Source organism: Pongo abelii, chromosome 11 (assembly GCF_028885655.2).
Source record: "Pongo abelii isolate AG06213 chromosome 11, NHGRI_mPonAbe1-v2.0_pri, whole genome shotgun sequence".
Taxonomy (NCBI): Eukaryota; Metazoa; Chordata; class Mammalia; order Primates; family Hominidae; genus Pongo; species Pongo abelii.
In genome coordinates, this window is record NC_071996.2 from 133,236,856 (window position 1) to 133,262,427 (window position 25,572).

Here is a 25,572-nt window from a genome sequence, read left to right on the forward strand (position 1 = left end):
TCAATGCTAAGTCACCTTGAAACTCAAACTTCCCACAAGTAACTCATGGATGTCTACCCTGGCACTCAGTCCTGCCTATCCCAGACTTCTCTGTAGCAATCAACAGATGGGCCCATGGATTTATGCAGCTTTGAATTTTTGCAGCCTCAGCAACATTGAGCAAGCCGCACTCCTCCAATTTAATTACAGAAATTTACGGAGAGGAAGAGGAGTTTCCCAGCATCAACTTGAAGACTGAAATGCAGAAAAGTCTGCGTTTGCATCAGCCAGATACATCCTCTTGGAACCATCTTTGGGTTCCTGGGATCCCACGTCCGTAGTTTATGGAAGATGCCACTAGATAGTGGGCTTGATTTTTTCAAGATATCTTGGCCCTCTAGGCAGCAGGGTGAACCCTTCATGAAATACCATGTTTCTAACACTAGGACCTTTAGAAGCACATATGAAGATGTAATCTATAAGACTGGTTCCTGGGAGACACAGGAAAGTATATGTCACTTGAGCACATATTTAAAATAAACTCTATTCACGATAGCAAAGACATGGAATCAGCCCAAATGCCCATCAACGATAGACTGGATAAAGAAAATGTGGCACATACACACCATGGAATACTATGCAGCCATAAAAAGGAATGAGATTGTGTCCCTTTCAGGGACATGGAGCTGGAAGCCATCATCCTAAGCAAACTAACGCAGGAACAGAAAATCAAACATGGCATGTTCTCACTTATTAGTGGGAGCTGAAAAATAAGAACATATGGAACCAGGGAGGGGAACAACACACGCTGGGGCCTGTCATGGAGTGGAGTTGGGGAAGGGAGAGCCCCAGGAAAAATGGCTAATGCATACTGGGCTTAATACCTAGGGGATTAGCTGATAGGTGCAGCAAACCACCATGGCACATGTTTACCTATGTAACAAACCTGCACACTGCACATGTACCCCAGAACTTAAAATTAAAATTAAATGAACTCCATAATCCAAGTTTATGCCCATATGTTTAGCCTATGGTACCTATAGTCCTGTTTTTCCACCGTGATGGCCACTCCCCTCCTTGGTCCTGGGTTAAAGGTGTCTTCTTGACCACAGGGAGTTAGCTGATTTCTCCCAAAGCTGCTGAGCAGGTGGCTTTGGTAGAGCCATGACTTCCTAATGATGCAAAAGTTTAGACATATTTCTCTTGTTAAAATTCATTTAAACATGCAAAGTTTAAAACCATTTTAAAATGTGTTTCTGCACACAATTTATTTTAGCCAAGAGAAAAGAAGTGAGATGAGAGCATTCACATCGGCATACTAGAAAGCACTGGAGATGTAACCTGGCAGGACATCAAGTCAGAAAAAAAAATATGTTTAACTCAGATTGGATGAAAGGGAAATACCACCACCTACCAGTGTGAAAATCCCTTGGCGCTTCCTGCATTATGAAAGTGTATCCACACACATGCACATTCCCTTTAATCAGGGGGCGCTGGGGAGTGGGGAGGAGCAGATCCCACCAATGGCTCTCCTTGGCTGCAAGGAAAAAACATAAGCACTCCCACCATTATGATAATCATAGTCTTCAAAGCAACCTCAGAGAATGTGAAAGCCAGTTCTTCCATCATAGAGCTGACACAATTCAGTTTCGAAAAAGGTGGTTTGCCCAGGGTTTTGCTGTGAGCTATTATAGAGTCTGACTTCTGGATGCCCCATCTAGAACTCTCTCCGGCATAGCAACCTAGCACCCAAGGCTGGTATCACTCCAAAGTTCATTCTTCTGTTCAAACGCAGGATTCCTACATGCATCAACCTTTGGCAAGTGTAATTTGAGTAATTATATTGGAAAGCTGCAATTATTTCCCTTCTGTGGGTCACCGTAGTCTCAGAATATTCATGAGTAAATCTTCCAAATGATCAACGCCTAGTAGTCCGCAGGCGTAGCTGCCCTTTAGAACCACTTGGGGGTTTCCTTTTGTTAATAATCTGCTGAGACACCAATCCCAAAGACTCTGATGTAATATGTGTGAGTAGGGCCCAGGGATTTGCATTTTAAAGCTCACCTAGAGGGTCTAATATGTTGAGAACCACCCATGGAGAGAGGCAGACTGTTTTTTCTTCTTTTGCCTATAAAGCAAAATATGTCTTGCAGGGATCAACTTTAGAGTCTCAAAGAATGACAAGATCTTTGCTCTTCTACAATCTGGATAGCTTTGGAAAAGTCACTTAACCTTCTTGAGCATGTTTTCCCATCTAGTTAGTAACAACAGTGCACAGAGAAAACATCTAATTCACCTTGCTATGCTCAATGCCAGGATCTGAATGGAACTAGCATTTGATAAGATGTTATTGTTGAATTGAGTGAAGTTGCTACACCGAATGCATCCAATCTCCCTTCCAGCTCCATCACTCTGGGACTACTCATTCATTCACTCAACAAGCACTAATACTAAGTTATCAACTACGTTCAGGCACTGGTTCAAGGGCTTATACCTGTGGGAAAAAAAAATCTCTGCCCTTGTGGAGATTAAGTTCCAGCAAGAGACAGACAGACTGTAAATGATGGACCCAATGAAAAAGTAAGTTACAAAGGAGGTAGAAAGTGACAAACATTATGGAAAAACAGAGCAGGGTAATGGGGTTTGTGTTTGTGTGTATACATGTTTGTAGATCTTGGAACTAATATTTTATTGCTGACTGCAATTTTTGCTTATCACATTGCAATATTAAACATTATGCAATGGACAAGTTCATTCTTATCACTGCCCAGTTATTAAGAATAAATACATTATTCATTTTTAATGCTGTGTCAAAAGCATTAAATGAAAAGCTACAAGACTTTTTCATCATCAGTTTGAGTCTTTTGTTTCCTCTTAAGTTGGACCTGGTCATTCAGACCAACCATCCTGCTGAGAACAACTAAAAAGCTGGATAAGTGTTGTTTAAAGTACTCTGAAGGATGTCCAGCATTTGGGAAAGCTTTTTCTCAAGGAGTATCTGAATTTTCCAGAAGAGGTTGCTAAAATCCTGAGAAACTGAGAAAAGACAATAGTGGCTTCACTGAACTCTAAGCTCTAACCCCCTATAGTTAGATTTTGTATTTTATGCAGTTTGATGATCTTTGTATTTTAAGGAGAAGATTTAGTTCATTTATATTTACTTGCCAATATAACAGAGTTTATTTCTATCACGTCGCAGCCCTGGTTCACTCTTAATGGAAAACTACTATCCTTTGAGTTTCTAGTCCTAAATGAGGGGAGATAAATCAGGCTCCTGTGTTCTGAGATGTGAGATTTATCAGAGCTTCCCGTTCAAAGATTGGAGCCTAATAAATCTCTCCATATTTAGGGTTGGAAACTCAAAGGATAATAGTTTTCCATTAAGAGTGAACCAGGGCTGCGACATGATAGAAATAAACTTAATTATATTGGCAGGTAAATATAAAGGAACCAAAACTTCTCATTAAAAGACAAATATGAAACTGCATAAAATACAAAATCTACAGGCTATTTGCAAAAGACACTCTTTAAATATAAGGATACAAAAAGTCAGAAAGCAAAACAATTGGTTAAAAAAAAAAAGATACATCATGCAAACACTAACTTTAAAAACTTCCAGTGGTGGACACATGACTGAGGCCTGACCAATCAGCAGAATTTAACCCCTCAGCCACAATGACTGGTTCAGAGACGCACATGTGACCCAAGTCAGTCCAACCAGAACTAATCTCAGGACTTTCCTGATCAACTGAAAATAGGGGCTCTCTGTTTCCCTAGGGTTGCTGGCAATATGAACAGTGTGAACCTGGAGCTGTCAGAAGAAGTCACTATTCAGAATCTGAGAATGAAGCCAATAAAACAGAAAGTGGACCCAAGAAATGAAGAGACTCATGGCCCAGGTGATATAAGTTGAGCTCCCAGACACTGCTGCGCCTACACTTTTCAGCCACATGAACCTACAGACTGCTTTGATGCTTAAGTTATTTGAATCGGGTCTTCTGTTGCTTGCAACCCAAAGGGTCCCGACTAATACATACAATGTGGAAGAACCCTGATCTGACCTGGTCTTCAAACCTCTCTGGCTTTCATTTTTTTCAACTCCAAGATGACAAAATTAGATATCACTTGATTGCTAAAGTTCTTGCAGGAGTGCTTAGTGCATGCATATTTAAGATACTATATGTCTACTTAATAAAAACCCAAACACATCATTGCATTTCTGGTTTATTCATACTCACTCAAACACAGATACCACACTCATCTTAAAATCAGTACTTCTATTGGCTTTCAGCTATGGTTAACCAAATGACTGAATCTTATATCACAAGTGATTATACAAGTTGATTACCATTTTCAAAAACTCATTTTATCTTTAGAGATTTTCTGTAAGTTAGACTATAAAACTGTACTTTTAATGAGCAGTTACTTCTGAAAATATTGGGCAAAAGCATTAAGCCATGCATAAAAATTGCTTCTGATCTAAATAAAAATGGTTTTGGGGTTCATCTTAAAACAATGGCCTGCGCATCTAAGATGTCTTATCTTACTTGCCAAAAAATAAAATGATGCAATGATTACAGTTAATATTCCACTGTTTCAATTCATTCCACATAGTTTTAAACTGAATGGAATGTATTTGAGAACTGTGATCAACATCTTGTATAAAGTATTTTTCTTATATAAGGATGAGCAGATAGCTGTTATAAGAAATAACTATATGTAACATAATACATATAATTTATATTTTATAATATAAAAAATCTAAGAAAGCCCTGCATTTGTAGACAAAGGATTCCAATCTCAATGCACTGCTATATGTCTTGGGCAAGTCACCAAGAACCCCTGCGCATTCCAGTCTGATATGGTTTGGCTGTGTCCCCACCCAAATCTTATCTTGAACTGTAGTTCCCATAATCCCCACATGTCATGGGAGGGACCCAGTGGGAGGTAACTGAATCATGGGGGCAGTTACCCCCATGCTGCTGTTCTCATGATAGTGAGCGACTTCTCACAAGATCTGATGGTTTTATAAGGGACTTTTCCCCCTTCTTCTTGGCATTTCTCCTTCATGCCACCATGTGAAGAAGGACGCATTTGCTTCCCCTTCCATCATGATTGTAAGTTTCCTGAGCCCTCCCCAGCCCTGCAAAACTGAGTTAATTAAACCTCTTTCCTTTATAAGTTACTCTTTATTAGCAGTGCGAGAACAGACTAATACAGTAAATTGGTACAACAGAGAGTGGGGCGCTGCTGTAAAGATACCCAAAAATGTGAAAGCAACTTTGAATCTGGAACCATTTGGAGGGCTCAGAAGAAGAAAGAAAAATGTGGGTAAGTTTGGAACTCCCTAGGGACTTGTTAAGTGGCTTTGACTAAAATGCTAATAGTGATATGGACAATGAAGTCCAGGCTGAGGTGGTCTCAGAAGGAGATGGGGAACTTGTTGGAAACCGAAATAAAGGTCACTCTTGCTATGCAAAGAGACTGGCAGCATTTTGCCCCTGCACCAGAGATCTGTGGAACTTTGAACCTGAGAGAGATGATTTAGGGTATCTGGAGAAAGAAATTTCTAAGCAGCAAAGGGTTCAAGATGAATCAGAGCATAAAAGTTTACAAAATTTGTAGCCTGATGATGCAATAGAAAAGAAAAACCCATTTTCTAGGGAGACATTCAAGCCTGCTGCAGAAATTTGCATAAGTAACAAAGAGCCAAATGTTAATCGCCAAAACAATGGGAAAAATGTCTCCAGGGCATGTCAGAGACCTTCACAGCAGTCCCTCCTATCACAGGCCTGGAGGCCTAGGAGGGAAAATGGTTTTGTGGGCCAAATCCAGGGCCACCCCACTCTTTGCAGCCTTGGGACATGGTGCCTTGTGTCCCAGCTGCTTCAGCTCCAGCCATGGCTAAAAGGGGCAAATGTACAGCTCAGGCCATTGCTTTAGAGGGTACAAGCCCCAAGCCTTGGTGGCTTACATGTGGTGTTGAGCCTGTGGGTGCACAGAAGTCAAGAATTGACGTTTGGGAACCTCCACCTACATTTCAGAGGGTGCATGGAAATGCCTGGATGTCCAGGCAGAAGTTTGCTGCAGGGGCAGAGCCCCTGTGGAGAACCTCTGCTAGGGCAGTGCAGAAGGGAAATGTGGGGTCAGATCCCCTGCACAGAGTTCCCACTGGGGAGCTGCCTAGTGGAGCTGTGAGAAGAGAGCCACTGTCCTCCAGACCCCAGAATGGTAGACCCACTAACAGCTTATACCATGTGCCTGGAAAAACCACAGAGACTCAATGACAGCCTGTGAAAGCAGACGGAAGAGGAGGCTATACCCTGCAAAGCCACAGGGTCAGAGCAGCCCGAGGCCATGGAAGCCCACCTCTTGCATCAGCATGACCTGGATGTGAGACCTGGAGTCAAAGGAGATCATTTCGGCACTTTAAGGTTTAATGATTGCCCTATTGGATTTTAGACTTGGATGGGACCTGTAGTCCCTTTGTTTTGGCCAATTTCTCTCATTTGGAACAGGTGTATTTACCCAATGCCTGTACCCCCATTGTATCTAAGAAGTAACTAACCTGCTTTTGATTTTACAGGCTCATAGGCAGAAGGAATTTGCCTGGTCTCAGATGAGACTTTGGACTTGGACTTTTGGGTTAAAGCTGGAATTAGTTAAGGTTTTGGGGGACTGTTGGGAAGGCATGATTGTGTTTTGAATGTGAGGACATGAGATTTGGGAGGGGCTAGGGGTAGAATGATATGGTTTGGCTGGGCCCCCATCCAAATCTCATCTTGAATTGTAGTTCCCATAATCCCCACACATTACGGGAGGGCCCCCCATGCTGCTCTTTTCATGATAGTGAATGGGTTCCCATGAGATCTGCTGGTTTTATAAGGGGCTTTTCCCCCTTTTGCTCAGTACTTCTCCTTCATGCCACCCTGTGAAGGAGGACATGTTTGCTTCCCCTTTCACCATGATTGTAAATTTCCTGAGGCCTCCCCAGCCATGCTGAACTGTGTGTCAATTAAACATCTTTCCTTTATAAATTAGCCAGTCTCAGGTATGTCTTTATTAGCAGCATGAGAATGGACCAATACACAGTCTCATCATCTATCAAGTAGGGGAAATGCCTCCTCCAAAGAAATGTGAGGATTAAAACACATAATATAGGGAAAGGAACCTAGCATGTAGCCCTTCATGTAAGTAACTGAACATTTAACTTGAATCTGAATGTCCGTAAGAATATATTTATTATAAATCCCCACCCATACCTGCCCCCACAGGATGGTCTTCAGTGTTTGGAATGTCTGAGCATTAATGCTCTGGTGGAGACAGCCCTGGGTGGAGAGTCAGCAAAGTCTAATCCTGACTTGGACATTCATTTCTTTCACCTTCATTTTCTTCTGCAGAATTAGTGAACTGACCAATACAATTTCTAGAATCCCTTCCCACTCTAAACATCTATGAAATGCATTGCTGTTGTAATCAGTACTCAGAAATGACCAGTGGTAGAGTGAGTTCCCCAAATTGCATTGAAAAACAAAGAACTCTACCTCTTTCCCAGTATTCCATAAAGCCAAACTCGTTAGTGTCAGACTGTGAGTAGAGCAGGCCTGGAAGACCCCAAGTTCTGGGAACGGAGGATGGATAGTAAGCTCAGGGTCATGCTGAGCCCTTGACCTGAGGATGAAATTGTTTATGAGCTTCTCTGGGCCTCAAACTGTCCAGAGTTGCCAGAACTGCTCCCTGATGGAGATTTGTTTCTTTGTTTGTTTGTTTGCTGGGGGTGGGAGAGATCTGTGCATTAGGAGACAAACTGAGCCAATAAAACACCCAGTTTGCACTCCTTTCTAAACCTCATTACTAAATCTCACTGCCCAAATCCTAATCCCTGGGAAATTAACAAGGCTTGGGTTATGGAAACCAAGTCTCCTGGCAGTGGTTGCTAAGCAACAAGTGATCTACAGTCTTTTAGCCCTGCTTTGGCTCATCAAGCACAGGGGGTCCCACCCCCAGCCCACTCAGATTTCTCATTTATACTGAGCTCATTAAAAAAACAGCAATATAAGTGCTCTAGGTCAACCCACATGAGCTAGTTTCTTAAACAAGTTGACTGGGAGAGTATTACAACCCACAATGATTGATGGGGAGGCTCTATTTCTCTGCATGATGTATTAAATGTGCCTGAGGGGTGCCAGGTCCTAGGAGAAGGAAACTGACCAAATACCAAAGACCTTTCTCAAACCCTGTGCTGTTGCTTATAATCTGGACGGCCTTGCATAATTATTTTTTCAACTTTCTGGCCTCAGTTTCCTCTTCAGTGGAGTGAGGCAATTGGACCAATGACATCTAGGGCCACTTATTCCCAGTGGCTCAACACCCCAGCAAGCTCTCTGCTTCTCCCAAAGGAGCTCAGCAGACCACAGGAGTTAGCATAAGGCATAACTTACTGGAGTGGAGGGGCAGCATTCATGGCCTAGGCTGAGCCGGAGAACAAAGCTTCCCAATTCACAGGCTTTCTTGGGAGGGAGGTACAGGAGGCTGGGCCTTACATGAAGAGACAAGGGATTTAAGCCAGCAGAGTGTCCTGGGGAACTGAGACCTCAGATCAAGGCTGGAATGGAGCTTTGGGGATGCTATCACCCAGGTAACGACAGTAGCAAGACATTAGTCTGGAATGCAAGGAGAGGCTGCAAGTAACCGTCCAGGGAGGATCCTGGGGCTCAGGTTGTGTAAGAAGATAACACAGATGGAAAGCCATCTGGTAGTTCCTCAAAAATTTGAATATGGAATTACCATATAACCCAGTCATTCCACTCTTAAGTATATACCCAAAAGAATTAAAAACCAAGACTCAAACACACACTTGTACAAGCACATTCATAGCAGCACTATTCACAATAGCCAAAGGGTGGAAACAAATTCAAATGTCCATCAATAGATGAATGGATAAACAAAATGTGATATATATGAACAATGGAATAGTACTCAGGCATAAAAAAGCAATGAAGTATGGATAAATACTGCAATGTGGATGAATCTGAAAAACATTATACTAAGTGAAAGATGCCAGACACAAACAGTCACATATTGGATTATTCCATTTCTATGAAATATCAAGAATAAGTAAATCCATGGAGAGAGAATGCAGATTGGTGGTTGCCAGTGACTGGGAGGAGGGAGGAATGGGGAGTAACTGCTTCATGGACACAGTGTTTCCTTTTGGGATGGCAAACATGTTTTGGAACTAGATGATGAACACACAAAATGCCACTAAAAGGTTCCCTTTAAAATGGTTACTTTCATATTATGTGACTTTTACTTCAATAAAATGTTTTAAGACAACACAGATTCCACAGATATACCTGGGATGGTTTATGATACAGAGAATCGGCGATATGGGATGATGAGACACCACAGGACGTTTCAAGACTCTTTATTATCTGTCTACTTCAATATGGACAAACTTCATTGATGTTCCTTTCTATGCAAGAAGCATCTTTCTAATGGAATGTGGTCAGAGGCCTAAGAATAGAATACAATAACTCTCCGAAGAAGCATGTTTCTTCCCAGGTTTCTCATTAGGAGTTTACACCAGGAGGCAAGCAGCCCTTCATCAGAAGAACCCATGAAGGAAGCAGGTGTACAGATGAGCCCTAACAGGAAATAAAGACTCTTTTCTGGGAAAGAAGACCTGCCTCCAACTGAGGAAGGAGTTTTCAAGGCATGCGTGTAGAAGTAGAAGAGCAGGGCTGGGCACATTGGTTCACGCCTGTAATCCTAACACTTTGGGAGGCCAAGGCAGGGGGACTGCTTGGGACCAGAAGTTCAAGACCAGCAACATAGAGGCCTGGGCAACCTAGAAGGACCCCCGTCTCCACAAAAATAAAAAATAAATCAGCCAAGTACGGTGGCATGTGCCTGTAGTCCCAGTTACTCGGGAGACTGAGGTGGGAGGAACGCTTGAGCCCAGGAGTTCAAGGCTGCGGTGGGCTGTGATTGCGCTCCTGCTACTTGCACTCCAGCCTGGGTGACAGAGCGAGACTCTGTCTCTAAAAGAAAACAATAAAAGAAAAAAAAAGTGGAAGGGCAAAGTGAGGCAGGGAGACCAACTAAATGGCCTCTGTCAACAGCCTTGTACCCTGCTGGTCTCCATTTCCTGGACAACATTTGCAAGTCAATCATTTTTCCAAATATACAGGAGAAAGAAGAAAACAATCAAAAGCACACTCACATACTACCAGGAAAGATCTATGTTAGGAGAAAAAGCTCTTGACTTCGCCTAAATTCCCACAGGCTCTACTTGCATTTATGTGCTCTTCTAAGCATATAAAACATCTGTAGGGTCCGTGGAAAGCAAGGGAAGCAAGAAAAACCTTGCATAAAATCAACTTGTGATTTTTAAAAAGGTGTCAACATCGGTTTTTGGCATTAGGCTGTTAAGTTTGAACATAAAGATAACAATTTATTTTCCTTAGGAGACAAAAAGAAAGGTGACTTCCCCTTTAGTCAGTGTGTAGCTCCAAAATTTCCACCCTACCACATCCTACTCTCCCTTGGTAAAATAAAAAAATAATAATAATATTGAATTTACTTCTCTCCAGCTAAAGGTTTATTTGGGGCCTCATAGAAACGCTAATATTCGTTCTCCTTCCTCTGTTTTTCCTATTATCTCTCTCATTATGAGGCTTTTCTACAGAAATAAAACAATTCCCTTTTGCACAACCAAAAAAACCAATGGCCAATTTTAAAGAGTAAAAATGAAGATAGAGAGTCACAAAAACCCCTCATCAGGAGAAATAAGGCTGTTCTCAAGGGGAAAGGAGCTAAAAATACAATATGGAGAGTAAAGCATAAGGGAAATTTGCATTTTGCTGAATATTAGTGCAAGCCTTTCTGCCCAAGCCTGGATGAAGAACATTGTTTGAAATCAGACCATTACACCATCAAGAACTTTTAAGAAATACTCTATTATCCAATAATGCCATTAAAATTAACTTGGTGATTTTAATAAAATACTAAGGAACACATGACAATTATTAAGTGTGCTGAGTAGTTCTTAAAAAACAAAAAGAATCTTGACAAAATGGTTGCAGTGTTCCAGCCTCAATAAAAAGTCAAGACAAATTAAAAATATTTAAATATGATTTAGAAAATCTATGCCAACCCTTCTTAAAATAGGCATAAATTGAAGTTATATTTAATTGTACTTTTTTTGTTGTTTCTTTGAGACAAGCTCTTGCTCTGTCACCTAGGCTGCAGTGCAATGGCTGGATTTCAGCTCACTGCAACCTCCTCCTCCTAGGTTCAAGTGACTCTCCCATCTCAGCCTCCCAAGTAGCTGGGACTATAGGCGTGCACTGCCATACCCAGCTAATTTTTGTATTTTTAGTAGAGATGGGGTTTTGCTATGTTGCCCAGGCTGGTCTCGAACTCCTAGGCTCAAGCAATCCTCCCACCCCACCTTTCCAAAGTGCTTGGGATTACAAGCATGAGTCACCACACCCAGCTTTAATTGTACATTCTAAAGAAATAATAGAATCAACCTTATCAATACAAATCTTGGACAAAATAGAATTTTTCAAAAGCAAATTCTTGACTTGAATCTGCTAATTCTCAACATATTATACAGTATGGTAACAATATAAAGCATAGACTTCTACTTAAAATTTATCAGCTTCCCCATTGATGAATCTGGCTAAATAAGAACCAAAAATTATAAGCTTCTGAAGAGCAAAACAATGAGCATAAGCGAAGTCAAATGAAAAATGATACACGGGAAAAAGAGACTTACAACACAAAGGACAAAGGGCGAATTTAATTTCCTTCATTAACAACAAGCCATTACGAATCAATGGGGGGAAAATGTACAACCCAAAAGAAAATTAGACAAAAATAGGAACAGGCAATTCATAAAAAAAAAAAAAAAATCTTCCCTCATTCATCATTTTTTAAATGCAAAGAAAACCAATTAAATATCATGTTTTACCTATCAGTTAACACAAAAAATAATGGGGGCTAGTAGGTATTCTCATATGCTGTCAGTAAATTTGCAAAATTCTCCAACCTTTTTGGATGGCAACTTAGCAGTATTTATTAGAATGCTTAATGTATATACATTTATGTCAATATGTGTGTGTGTGTATAGGGGTCAGTGCAACATTTTTTTTTTTTTTTTTTTTTTTTTTTGAGACAGCGTCTCACTCTATCATCCAGGCTGGAGTGCAGTGGTGTGATCTTGGCTCACTGCAACCTCTGCCTCCCAGGTTCAAGCGATTCTCCTGCCTCAGTTTTCCAAGTAGCTGGGTTTATAGGTGTGTGCTACCACGCTCAGCTAATTTTTTGCGACATTATTTAAAAACTGGAAATAATGTGCTTCAGTAAGGACTGAATATGTAAATAGTCACACAATGGAATACTAGTCAACCATTGAAAAGAATGGGTTTGCTTTCTGTTTTAAGATATGGTAGTCAGGCACGGTGACTCATGCCTGTAATCCCAGCACTTTGGGAGGCCGAGGTGGGCAGATCATGAGGTCAGGACATCGAGACTATCCTGGCTAACACGGTGAAACCCCATCTCTACTAAAAATACAAAAAAAAAAAAAAAAAAATTAGCCGGGCATGGTGGTACACGCCTGCAGTCCCAGCTACTCAGGAGGGTGAGGCAGAAGAATCGCTTGAACCCAGGAGCCACTGCACTCCAGCCTGGGCAACAGAGCGAGACTCTGTCCCAAAAAAAAAAAAAAAGATACGGTAAGATGCTCAAAATAGATTAAGGAAAACATTGCAGAACATTATGTATAGGTTGAGTTAGTTTTTATATAAAATAGTTTGCATGCATATAAAAGTATTTACATAGGCTTCACATATGCTCATACATACCAAGAAAAAAATGTAAAACTACACAGCAAAATGGAAACAGTGATTAGTACAGAGGGATGATATTGGCAGGAGAGGCCGAGGAAAGGGAAGGGAAGGTTACCAACAGGCCTTTTACACATTTCCACGCATTTATAATGCCTTAGCAGTTGGACAGTTACCCTTAAAAGGACCCATGAAGATGCAAAACTATGAGCTGATTTCATACTTTAAAAGCAAGTTAGCAAAATTTACCTTCTACAATTATTTGACAAGAATTTAAAGTGCAATTGACAAACCTTTCAGAAAAAAGCTGGGAATTGGGCCTTTGGGGTAAGGTTGCCATATTTAGCTAATGAAAAATACAAGTTTCACAGTTAAATTTGAATTTCAGATAAATGATGTACAATATTTGGGATACACTTATACCAAAAAATGCTCATTGTTTATCTGAAATTCCAGTTTAACTGTGCATCTGTATTTTGCCTGGGCATCCTACTTTGGGGTACTTCGAGGTCCCAGGCTAGCTCCTGGGCTGTGCCTTAGTCCATGCTCAGAAGTCCCCTGTATTCAACCAGCTGCCTCTTCCTCCATTCCAGTGGTTCTTTTACAGGTAGGCGAGGTCTTAAAGAATCTTTTGAAACTTTTGAGCCATTCCCCAGGAGAATATCTACATACAAAATTTGGCATCTCCAGGGTATGTGGGCCCCATGTGAGCCCCGCCCCACAATGGTCAGACCCAAGGACTCCTCCCACAGTCCATGGCACTGCGCACATGGCCAGCTATGAGGAAGTGAGCATGTTGGACTTTGAGGAGTTTAACCAGACTATGAAACAGCAAAATCACAAGACCTTTTTTGCCTTCTTTGCCAGTTCCAAGGACATCGGAGGTAACAGATAGAGCCCCAACGGCATGCGGGCCAAACCAGTTGTAGAGACGGGCTGAGGCATGTTTGGGAAGAATGTGCATTCATCTACTGCCAAGTAGGAGAAAAGCCTTATTGGAAAGATCCAAATAATGTCTTCAGGAAAAATTTGAAAGGAGCTGCAGTGCTTAACCATGGAACCCCGGAAAAACTGATAGAATCTGAGTGTCTTCAGGCCAACATCATGGAAATGTTCTCTGAAGATTAAGATTTGATGATGGCAATCATGCCTTGATTTCCTGCTCTGTTCTGGTAAACTGCATACCTGGTTTGAATTCACATTAGCAATAAATAAATAAATGATGATGGGCTGGGCACAGTGGCTCATGCCTGTAATCCTAGCACTTTGGGAGGTCAAGGCAGGAGGATCACTTGAGCCCAGGAGGTTGAGAACAGCCTGGGCAACATGGTGAAACCTTGCGTCTACAAAAACATTTAAAAATTAGCCAAGCGTGGTGGTGCATGCCTATAGTCCCAGCTACTCGAGAGGCTGAGGCAGGAAGATCACTTGAGCCATAAAGGTTAAGGCTGCAGTGAGCCATGATCACATCACTGCACTTTAGCCTGGGCAACAAGTAAGACCCTGTCACCAAAAATAATAATGATGATGATGATTTTAAAAAAAGAGTATGTGAGTGTCCACACACTCTTGAAACCATCCACAGATCCCAGGTTAAGAATCCTGGTTCTGGCCGGGCGCAGTGGCTCACGCCTGTAATCCCAGCACTTTGGGAGGCCAAGGCAGGCGGATCACGAGGTCAGGAGATCGAGACCGCCCTGGCTAACACGGTGAAACCCCGTCTCTACTAAAAATACAAAAAATTAGCCGGGCGTGGTGACGGGCACCTGTAGTCCCAGCTACTCAGGAGGCTGAGGCAGGAGAATGGTGTGAACCCGTGAGGTAGAGCTTGCAGTGAGCTGAGACTGCGCCACTGCACTCCAGCCTGGGGGACACAGCGAGACTCCGCCTCAAAAAAAAAAAAAAAGAATCCTGGTTCTACCTCAGTGTAAAATTATACCCTGTTTTGGAGGATTCTTGTCATCTCAATATGTGCCTGGGAGAACTGCATTTCTCTAGCTCCACACCTATGCTATTCTAAAAAGCAAGTTCTAAAGGCTCTAGAGTAGCCAAAATAATTTGGCAGGTGGTGGGGAGAAGGGGGGAGAACATATTTACAGGACTCAACCTGATTTTAGGACTTACTATAACTACAGTAGTCTCAAGATAGTGTAGAATTGGCAAAAAGAGACATAAATGTAATAAAATAAAGAGTCCAGAAATAGACCCACACATGCTTGGTCAAATGATTTTAAACAAAGGTACCAAAATAATTCAGTGGAGATAGACAACCTTTTCAACAAATGTTTCTGAAACTATTAGACATTTGTAAGCAAAAAAAAGAACGAAAACTACCCATACATTGCACCACATATAAAGAGACTATCTTAAAATGAGTCAAAGACCTTAATGTCAAACCTTAAATGATACATGAGAAAACAGGAGGAGATTTTTGTGGCCTTGGGTTAGGCAAAGATCTCTCAGATAGGACACAAAAAGTACAAACCATAAAAGAAAAAATGGACCAATTAGACCTCATTGGTCTTTAAAACCTGTCCTTTGAAAGACCTTGTTAAGAAAAGGAAGGGCTGGGCACAGTGGCTGATGCATGTAGCCCTAGCACTTTGAGAGGCCAAGGTGGGCAGATTGCTTGAGCCCAGGAATTTGGGACCAGCTTGGGCAACATGGTGAAACCCCATCTCTATTAAAAATAAAAAGAATTAGTTGAGTGTGGTGGCACATGCCTGTAGTCCCAGCTACTCGGTAGGCTGAGGTGGGAGGATTGCTTGAGCCTGGGAGGCAGAGGTAGCAAGGAGCCGAGATCACAAGTTTGCACCACTGCATTCCAGCCTAGGTGACAGAGTGAGACCCTGTCTCAAAAAAAAATGAAGAAAGAAAGAAAAGAGAAAGAAAAAGAAAAAAAAAAAAAGAAAGGAAAAGGAGAAGCCACAGATTGGGAGAAAATATTTGCAAATCGCATATCAAGTAAGGGATTTGAATTTGAATCAGAAATATGGAAAAACAACCTCAGAACTCATCTGAATAGACATTTCATCAAAGAAGAGGCATGGATAGCAAATAGCATATGAAAAGATGTTCAACATCATTAATCATTATAAAAATGCAAATTAAAACCAAAATGTGATACCACTGCACACTTATTAGAATAGCTAAAACCTAAATCACCAATGATATACCAAGAACTGACAAGGATGCAAGCAACTGGAACCCTCATTTATTGCTGATGGGAATGCAATGGTACACCTCTTCTGGAAAACACTTCGGCAGCATCTTCTAAAGTTTAACACGCACTTACCACATGACCCAGCAATCCCAGGAAATCCTAGTTATTTACTCAAGAGAAATGAAAACATGTCCACTTAAAGACCTGTATGTGAACACTTACAGAAGCTTTATTCATAATCACTACACACTGGAAACAAAACAAATGTCATCAGTTAATGAAAGGACAAATTGTCATCTAGCCATACAATGGATACTATTCAGCAATAATAGGAAACAAACAATTGATACATTAAACCACACAGATCCATCTCAAAAGCATTATGTTCAGTGGAAAATGCACATGTATGATGTTCTAGAAAAATGCAAAACTATAGTGATGGAAATCAGACCAGTGGCTGCCAGGGACTGGGGCTGGGGAGAGGTTTACTACAACGGGGCATAAGGAAATGTATAGGGATGATTGTCGTGGTGTTACACACCTGTGTGTCAAAATGCATAGAAATGAATGCCAAGAAGAGTGAATTTTACTGTATGTAAATTATACCTTAATTTTAAAAATAGTTAAAAAATGAAAAGAGTCTGGGAATCCTTTGTGGAAGAAGCAATACAGCTAGTCAATTTGAAGCTAAAGATTTTGGTGTTCTTTTCATTGTTCCTGTATTGCATTTTCCCTTTCTAAAGTAATATACCTCGGACATATTTAACTTTTTGTCCTATTCTAATACATTCTATTGTACTTGAAAATTAACCACAAGGTTTTGCTCCAAATGACATATTGCAGAAATCTGACTTCAGTGCGGTGGGATACTAGGAGTAATGGTAATTCAGCCGTCCTCCACTCAGCCCCCATCAGCCCATTGCTACAGACTCTGTGCTTCAGCCATCTCATGGAAAAGAAGGACTAGATACTTTTCTTCTCTTGTGATTTCTTCCACCACAGAATGTCTTCCATAAAGGAGTTTTAATCTGCCTCCGAAACCCAAAATGTAATTACAAATGCTCCTTTACATTAACTACAAGGACCAGATAAGTACCAGTGTTGAAATTCTAAAGGACCTGCTTGCTTTCAGGAACTGTGAGCAAAAGATAGCAGACACGTTTCTATTTCCAAGCACCTTTCTTTCAAGTACAGTGATTTCATTTCTCAAATCCTGTTTTTCAAAAGCCCTGTGCCTTTTCTTTTCTCTTTAAGAAAGAAATACCTTAACATTACACAAACCCAAAACCTCCACACAGAAACTAAAACTTCCAGAATGAAACCACAACCCTCTGGTTCCCTTTTCCCTCTGGTGCTCACTTTGAAAGTCACAAACTATGGAGCAGTCTGAGGCACAGCAGTACAGTAAGAGTAATAACCCCATACTCAAAGCCACCATGCTTGGGCTCAGATCCCCAACTCTGTCACCAAGCTATAGGATCCCAGGTAGGTTTCCTTAGCCATAAGATGGGGACTCATATTCACTTTTATCAAAATAGCAGTTTGTGTTTATAGAGGGCCAGTTCTGTGCCACTTTCATCTTTCCAACCGTCCTGTCAATGATTGAGGAAATGGGGTTTAGGAAAGCTAATAAGCCTGTAGTAACTCAGTCAAGATGCTCACCCACACCCAAAACCCCTCCGGTTAGCATTTCTTTTCCCTGCCTCACACACTTCCCTGGAAATAAACTCTAACTATGGTGTCCAGACATGTTGGCCAAGGGCTGATATAAAAGGAAAAGTTCAGATCTGTCCAGGAAGACTCTAGAGATTTAAGGAATTTGAAGACAATGACTGTACTCTTTCCGTCAGTCCCAGGGCCCTACCTAGAGCCTAGGTAGAGGTAGCCATCAAGAGGGATGGAAGAGAACAAGAGGAAAAGGGAAAAGGGATAGGAGCCTTGGGCTAAGTCAAATAAATAAAAATGAAAACATAAACTCTTTCCACCAATGTTTACAGAAATATTTAGGAGAGGGTCAGCCAACTTCTTCCTTTATCAAGGGCCATATAATAAGCATTTTTGGGCCGGGCGCTGTGGCTCATGCCTGTAATTCCAACACACTGGGAGGCCGAGATGGGTGGATCACTTGAGCTCAGGAGTTCAAGACTAGCCTGACCAACATGGCAAAACCTCATCTCTAGTAAAAATACAAAAAAAAAAAAAAAATTAGCCGAATGTGGTGGTGCACACCTGTAACTTTAGCTACTCAGGTGGCTAAGGCACAAGAATCGATTGAACATGAGAGGCGGAGGCAGCAGTGAGCCGAGATCACACCACTGCACTACAGCCTGGGTGACACAGCAAGACTCCATCTCAACAAATAAAGAAATATTTTCTGCACTACAGCCTAGGTGACAGAGTGAGACTCCATCTCAACAAATAAAGAAATATTTTCTGCACTACAGCCTAGGTGACAGAGTGAGACTCCATCTCAACAAATAAAGAAATATTTTCGGCTTTGTGAGCCATGCTATCTCTTGCAACTCCTCCTCTCTACCACTGGAACATGTAAGCAGCCACAGACAGCACTTACACAAACGTATGTGGCTGTGTTCAAAACAACCTTATCCTTGGACACTGAAATCTGGATTTCATATAGCTTTCATGCAATGTGAGTTTTTTTAATGTAGAGGCAAGGTTTCATTATGTTGCCCAGGCTACTCTTGAATTCCTGGGCTCAAGTGATCCTCTCACCTTGGCTTCCCAAAGGGCTGGGACTACAGGTGTACGCCGCCACACCCGGCCCAGATATTAGTTTGGTTTTGATTTTTTTTCGACCACTTAAAAATGTTAAAACCATTCTTAGTTGGTAGAAAGAACGGGGATGAGAACTGTGCTTTGGCCACCCTTGATTTAGTTCATCAGAAAAGGTGGTTTTTTTGTTTTGTTTTTTTTCCCCTGAGACAGAGTCTCGCTTCAGCCCAGCCTGGAGTGCAGTGACACGATCTCGGCTCACTGCAACCTCTGCCTTCAGGATTCAAGTGATTCTCCTGCTTCAGCCTCCCGAGTAGCTGAGACTACAGGCATGTGCCACCACGGCTGGCTAATTTTTTTTTTTTTTTTTTTTTTTTTTTTTTTGTATTTTCAGTAGAGATGCAGTTTCACCATGTTGGCCAGGCTGGTCTCGAACTCCTGACCTCAGGTGATCCATCTGCCTCAGTCTCCTAAAGTGCTGAGATTATAGGCGTGAACCACAGCATCTGGCCACAGAAAAGTATTGTTAAAAGAAAGCTTTATTAGAAATATTAAAAGCTAGAGCTACTGCAAAGGATTTATTGAAAAATATTCCGCACTTCCCAGAACAGACCTGGCACAAGGGAAATGATTAAACAGATTAAATGTCTTCACATGCTTTCCTTCTCCTAAACACAATCCCTCCTCATATGCCTTGGATCTACCCCACAGGGCCCAGTGCCCTCCTGGTGCCCACAGCTGCACCCCACTAAGCCTGTCATTTATTCAACAGTGTTACGTAGAGCCTACTGTATGTAGCCCCAGTGCTGGGTTCCCATGCAACTGGGGGAGGAGGGAGCAGAGATTCTGAGAGCTCTTCCTCTTAAAGACAACTGCTCTAAGATGCACATCGTGATTACTGACTGAAGGTAGGTTAGTGTGTTCAAATAAAACACGAGGAGTGATTCCCTAATAGTCTAGACTGCCAGCTCATGCTCTCTTCACTGTTTTCTTATTGTTCTTTGCACTCACTGGGTGAGAAGAACAGAGGAGGAATTAACAGAAGTGAGCACCTTTTATCCGGTGTCTCTCTGATGGGCCAGGCACTGGGCTAGACACTTCCAAGCCACAGCAACCTTCAAGGTTGGCATCAGGATCCCATTTTCACAGATGATAAAACCAAGCCTCAAAGAAAGGAGTCACTTACCCAAGGGCACCCAGAGCCAGATTCTAACCCAGGCCTGACTCCCACGCTTGGACTCTTTCCATTCTAAGTTCACTTTGAGATGCAAAATCTATACCATTTGAGAAGGGTGTGGACCAGGAGTTTCCAGGCTGTGAACCTGACTGCCCTTCAGGCAGGAGTGACCAAGAGCAGGTGCAACTGTCATTTTTCTCTGCCACATGCTATATGCTGAGCAGGCTATGAAGGAAGATGATAAGAGTCTAGCAGGAGCTTCTCAACCCTAGTCACACAGTAGAATCACCTGGGGAGCATTTAAAAAGTACCAGTGCCAGGCCCCACCCTAGGCCAATTAAATCAGAATCTGGGGAACAGAGGAACCGTAGGACCCACTCGTTTTTTGTTCAAGCTGCCAGGTCAGTATAATACACTGCCAGGGCTGAGCACTAATGTGGGGGAAGCAGAGGAAGGGGTAAACATAAAGAAATTCTGTCTGCAAAGCTTTGCCACATTGTCGGGTTTTCTGTTTGGTGGGGGCAGGATTCTGCAGTCACTGCCTCTGGGTTAAGCAGCTCTGACCACAGCTGCCTACTGAATTGATAAGGATATCTAAAAATACAACCCCGGCATTCAGCTTTCTGACTCAAATACCCTTCAACTTCAGACTAGGTTTTCTTTCTTGTTTGATGCTTATCAAATGAGGGCATAAACAAAACCATTTTTGATGGTACTGTGTCACATAAGAAGCTTAAGCAAAGAAGCTAAAGACAGGAACACGTTTTTGTGAGGTGGCCAAGCTGAGAAGACTGATGCCTCCTAAGAATGCAGCAAGAATGCAATGCACGAAACAGGCAAATCATTCTGCTTTAATAACACCAAGAAAACATCAAGTTTCCTTCTTTTCTTAAAATTCTTACAAAAATTTCGACAAGTTTTTGTTCTTTCATTTCAAAAGAAAACTTCAAGTCACTGAGAATTTTCCAAGAAATCATTTATTTGAGAATAAAAAGCACACATTTATAAAAAGTTTAATACAATTAAATTTTCATTTTCAAAACATGTCATAACATAATTCATCCTAGTAGAGAGAAAAAGCTGTGTCTGTTCATTGAAGGAAGACAATCAAACACACTGAATAAACTAATATAATCATTTTATATGGGGAAAAATACAATCCTTTTCTTAGTATATCTTTTATTTGTGCAACGTGTTACCTTTTCTCAAAATGTTTTAAACTTCATTCTTACATACTTCTTTACACTTTTAAAAAGAACTTTACTATGTTCTTATTTGTGAGTTACATCATTTCTATAAAGAAAATAAGATAAGCATTGTTAGTCCATTTTAGAGATATGAACATTGAGGTTCAAGGATGTTCAATAATTATCCCAAAGTCACAAGAAGTTCATAGAAAAGCCAGAGAAAGAAGCAATGTCTCTTTACATCTCAGCTACTATTCAACATTTTGTACATACTACAATGTGAGTTTGTGTGTGTCTGTGTGTGTGCATATGTGTGTAAAGTCCAGTAACAAAGACTGATGCAGTACAAAGAACTAGAATTCTTTGTTAGCAAATCTCAATCAAAAATAGGTTCCTCTGAAGCAGACCATTGTTTCAAGTTAGCATGGTTAATCAGAAGAAAGGATTATAAAATCAGTTTAATAAGTAAAATTAACTTGCATGAAAAGCAGCCACACGTCCCCTTTTTACTCCAAGTGCAGAAATTAACACATTGTTATTATAATCCTGAAGGACAGGATCCTTAGGGAACATGTAATGAAAAAACAAACAGGTATCTGACTGCTTGAATATTAGGCAAATAATTATTTTATGAAAATAAAATAAGCTTTACAAACAAAGTAATACAAATGTAAATAGTCCCTTCTTTGATGGACAGCCCAATAGAAGGAGTTTCTGTATCACTCACCACAAAAGAAAAATTGGCCCAGCCACTGCCACCTGATACCTGCCTGCTTCCCCAAATGAACCAGAACAAGCAAGAGCGGCCTCAATTTCTAATCAGTTGAAGTTTTTTCAAACCTATCAGAAACTTTTTTTTATGTAGTGTCCATTTGCTTGTCATCACGGTAAAAATGACTTCAGCTAGGACTCAGAATTCTAACACTAAGCTGAAGGTTCCTGGTTAGCAGGTGGCATAAGGAGAATCTGTGTCTTTGTCACCTCTGTGCCTTCTTATTCCAGCTGAGCACACTCATACAAGCTCATTTAGATCAAGACCGGACTCAGAAATTACTTTATCCCCTTTTTAATGATAAAACTCAAGGAGGTTATAGCTCTTGCTCCCTATTGTAACTGTGACAGGTCCAGGGCTGGATTTTCATCTAGGCACTCTTTAGATTCTATAGCCCTGTATCAAGCCAGCCTGGCTGGCTCAAATTCCAGTTCTCACACTTACTAGCAGTGCCACATTGGGATAGTCGCTTCACTTTTCTGCACTTCTTCTATAAAATGGGAGTAGGGACAGCACCCAGCTCATAGGACGTTGCAAGGATCAGCAAGTTATGTCTGCAAAGTCCTTGGAACAGTGCAGGCACGTGGCAAGTGCTTAAAAGGAGGGTGAGCTACCATCATCATCATCATTACGTATCTACAAATTAGATTTTCATATACAGTTTTAAAATCAGCTGAATTTCTCATGATTTAAGATGTTTGCATGTGTTAGAGGACTTTCAGGGCAGTATCAAAATGTGACCTTGGATTAGTCACTCAATCAAAATGAGCTTCATTTTCTACGTTTGACTAAAAGAGATGATGATACTTGTTCGATCTAGTTAAGGTAATTAGCATTTGAAATATGTGCAGAAAGTTTACAAAGAAAGAAATGTCACAGGTGCTCAGTGATTTACAGCACTCAATTAATTTAATCCTTCCCAGAACCTTAGTGTGAACATCCCACAGAGATAGGATGGACACCCACCCAAAATTTGGTTTGGACCCTGAGACTGAAAATGGCATGCATACACACACACACACACACACACAGAGAGGATATAAAAAGGTTTACTGCTGACATAATGGGGCTCTCTGGGGAGAGCAGGCAGCTCCCAAATGTTTTTAAATGGCTTCTGAGAACAGGGAAAGGAGACTGGCTTGTGGGTTTTGCTGCATTTTGGGGTTGGGGCTGGGGTAGCACAGGACCGGAGTTTGCATGGTTTGAACCTCCCACCAGCACCAAAGGAGGGAACCCCTGGGCTTTCTTATCAGCTTGTTTTGATGTGGAGGAAAAGAGGAAGGGGAGAGGTGAGGCTTTAAAGCTGTCAGCAGCAATCAGACATCAAGGAATGGAATCACTATCTTCATGAGGAATCCTATGAGGTAGGTCCCACAGATCCCATTGTTGAAGATGAGGAAATAAGACCCAGTAGTTTTAACTTCAGCTTGACTTCAAACCCACACGACCTACAATTCCCAAATCCTATGAGTTCCCATGACTCAGGCGACAAAAGAAGCATGTCCTGGACCCCATTGACTTACGCAAACTCAATCAGCCAACCACAGAAAAGCTAAAGACATCCTTTTAAAAAAAAAAGCCTAAAGACAGCCATTTTAATCCTAATTTGTAGTTTATGATTTTCTTAAAATTTCCCCACACACAGAAAGAAACTTCAAGGTTAGGTTCTAATGTTACCATTGCTAACACTATTGTCTTTGGAGAAGGAGGAGTGATGCTCTGTTTAAAAGATCCTCTTCACATCCAGGTAAAATTCCATTTCCAATTTATCCAGTGAGCACGAGGTTCTATTTCAGCAACCACATAGTCTGCAGTGGCTAAGACCCATTTTCCTTATCTGTAATTGAATATGTGTAGTTTCTCTCTCCCTCTCTCCCCTCCCCTCCCCACCACCCCAGGTTTAACTTCTCTTTTGAAATTGTCTTTTGTGTTCTTTGCCGTTCCCATGAAAAATGAGTCTCAAGTCTTACTGCGAGATCATGAACGATTAAATTAAAATCATCAGGAATCCATTTTTATGGATTATAAGACCCTGAATCATCTCAGTAAGTTTTTCTGGGTAACCAAGTCCAATCAAGTTCCAAGTTCACTAAGCTTTCCTATGAGGATTACAGTAACTTCAGCGCTCTCTTCAACTCACACACCAGGGCATGCAGTATTGCTTCGGCTCAGGTGGAAGGTGTTCACACAGCTAAGCCTACCTCCAATGGGAGCTACAAAAGAAACCTGAATCTGTTTTGATCCAGTTGGTCCTGCAATGTTATGTATTAGTTCATGACTCTTCTGAATGAATTATATTATATATCAAGTCACTGCTTAGGACAAATCAAAATATTTATGTTTCTCTGTTAGTCATCTTTAGGCAGCACTAAAGAGCTCTTTTTCTTGAAGATATATCTATTTTTAGAGTCACCAAAAACCATCTCAGAGTTGTGTTAAATTCCCAGTGAGTCTTTCTTCTCATGTAAATCGATGTGCACTCTAACCTACCTTCTCCCATCCATTCCCACTAAACCCTAGGTCCAAATCAACTATTTCTTTGAAGGATAAAATTCAGACGTGTAAATATAACAGCAGTTTGACAGACACACTCAAACAATTCATTTCTTCAGGAAAAGTCATATAAATCATCAATCCACAGGGAAAATTAGCATGAGTCCATTCCTTGGTTTTTGATTTGCAGTTATTTTGACTTTTGCAAAAGCAAGATTTTGTTCTAATGGTTAGAATGGCTCTAACAGGCATTTCCCCCAGGAAGCTATCATGTCCCAAACCTACTCCTGATGCTCACATCACACAAATTCTTCCTCCTCCTCATCACCTCCCTTCAAGTAACTAAAGCTTATTGAAACCAGTAAACAAAGAGGAAGAGCACAATATTGAAAAGATAGATTCAGATTGCTAATTTGCTATTAAATGAAATAAAAAGACTCTAGATAAATGCAAAAAAATCTGGCTGTCAAGGTCAAGCTTCTCAATCCCGTTTACCTCTAAAAAATGTAAAACCTGTTACATTGAAAGGGCAGCCTTTTTCCCCATTGAAAGAACCTATTTGAGCATTCTCAAAGTAACTCTCCAATCATTGTTATCAAATTTATATGAAACAAACTCCTCCACCCTAAATTTAAGAAAGATAGTATCTGATCCCAAATATCGTCCATATTCATGTGGTTTAATGTAATCATTTCAGATAACTTCATTATTTGCCCTACCCTGCAATACAGGTTTGGGGATTTTGTACCTGTACACACAGTCCTACCAAATTGCCTACTGAAAATGTTGATGTTAATAGGTTTCACAGAGCTTTAACGGACTTGTAAAAGCCCCAGATATTATTTTCTGCCAAATTCTCCTGGAAACCCCAAATTCACCGGCGGCTGCTAGCTACATCCCATCGTCCCATCCCTCGCACCGCCCCACGCTTTCTGGCGGCTTCCCGGTGCCCTGCTCACGCCCCGGCTGCCAGCCCCAAGCTTGCGCCCCGTGGAGCGTCCGGCAGGAAGGGCGGCCCTGCCAGCGCCACGTACAATGCCCCCTCGAATGCCTCCGACTGTTCCAACACTGCTCCTAAGCTTAGAGAGGGCTGGTCGCAGGCCGAGGGGAAGCAGCTGCCCTCCTTGTCCTCTGGCTGCTTTGTCACAGCCCTCAAGGGCGGAGGAAGAGAAGGAGAAAGTGCCCCACCACCTGGCACGGGGCCCACCATC

The 25,572-nt window shown here is 41.4% G+C and overlaps 1 protein-coding gene across 2 annotated transcripts in view; it reads right to left on the reverse strand.

Moving 5' to 3' along the window:
• The window catches only part of DNER (delta/notch like EGF repeat containing), a 365,099-nt gene that overhangs the window by 338,649 nt on the left and 878 nt on the right, over positions 1-25,572 (reverse strand). The gene's annotated exons all lie outside the window — the stretch shown is intronic.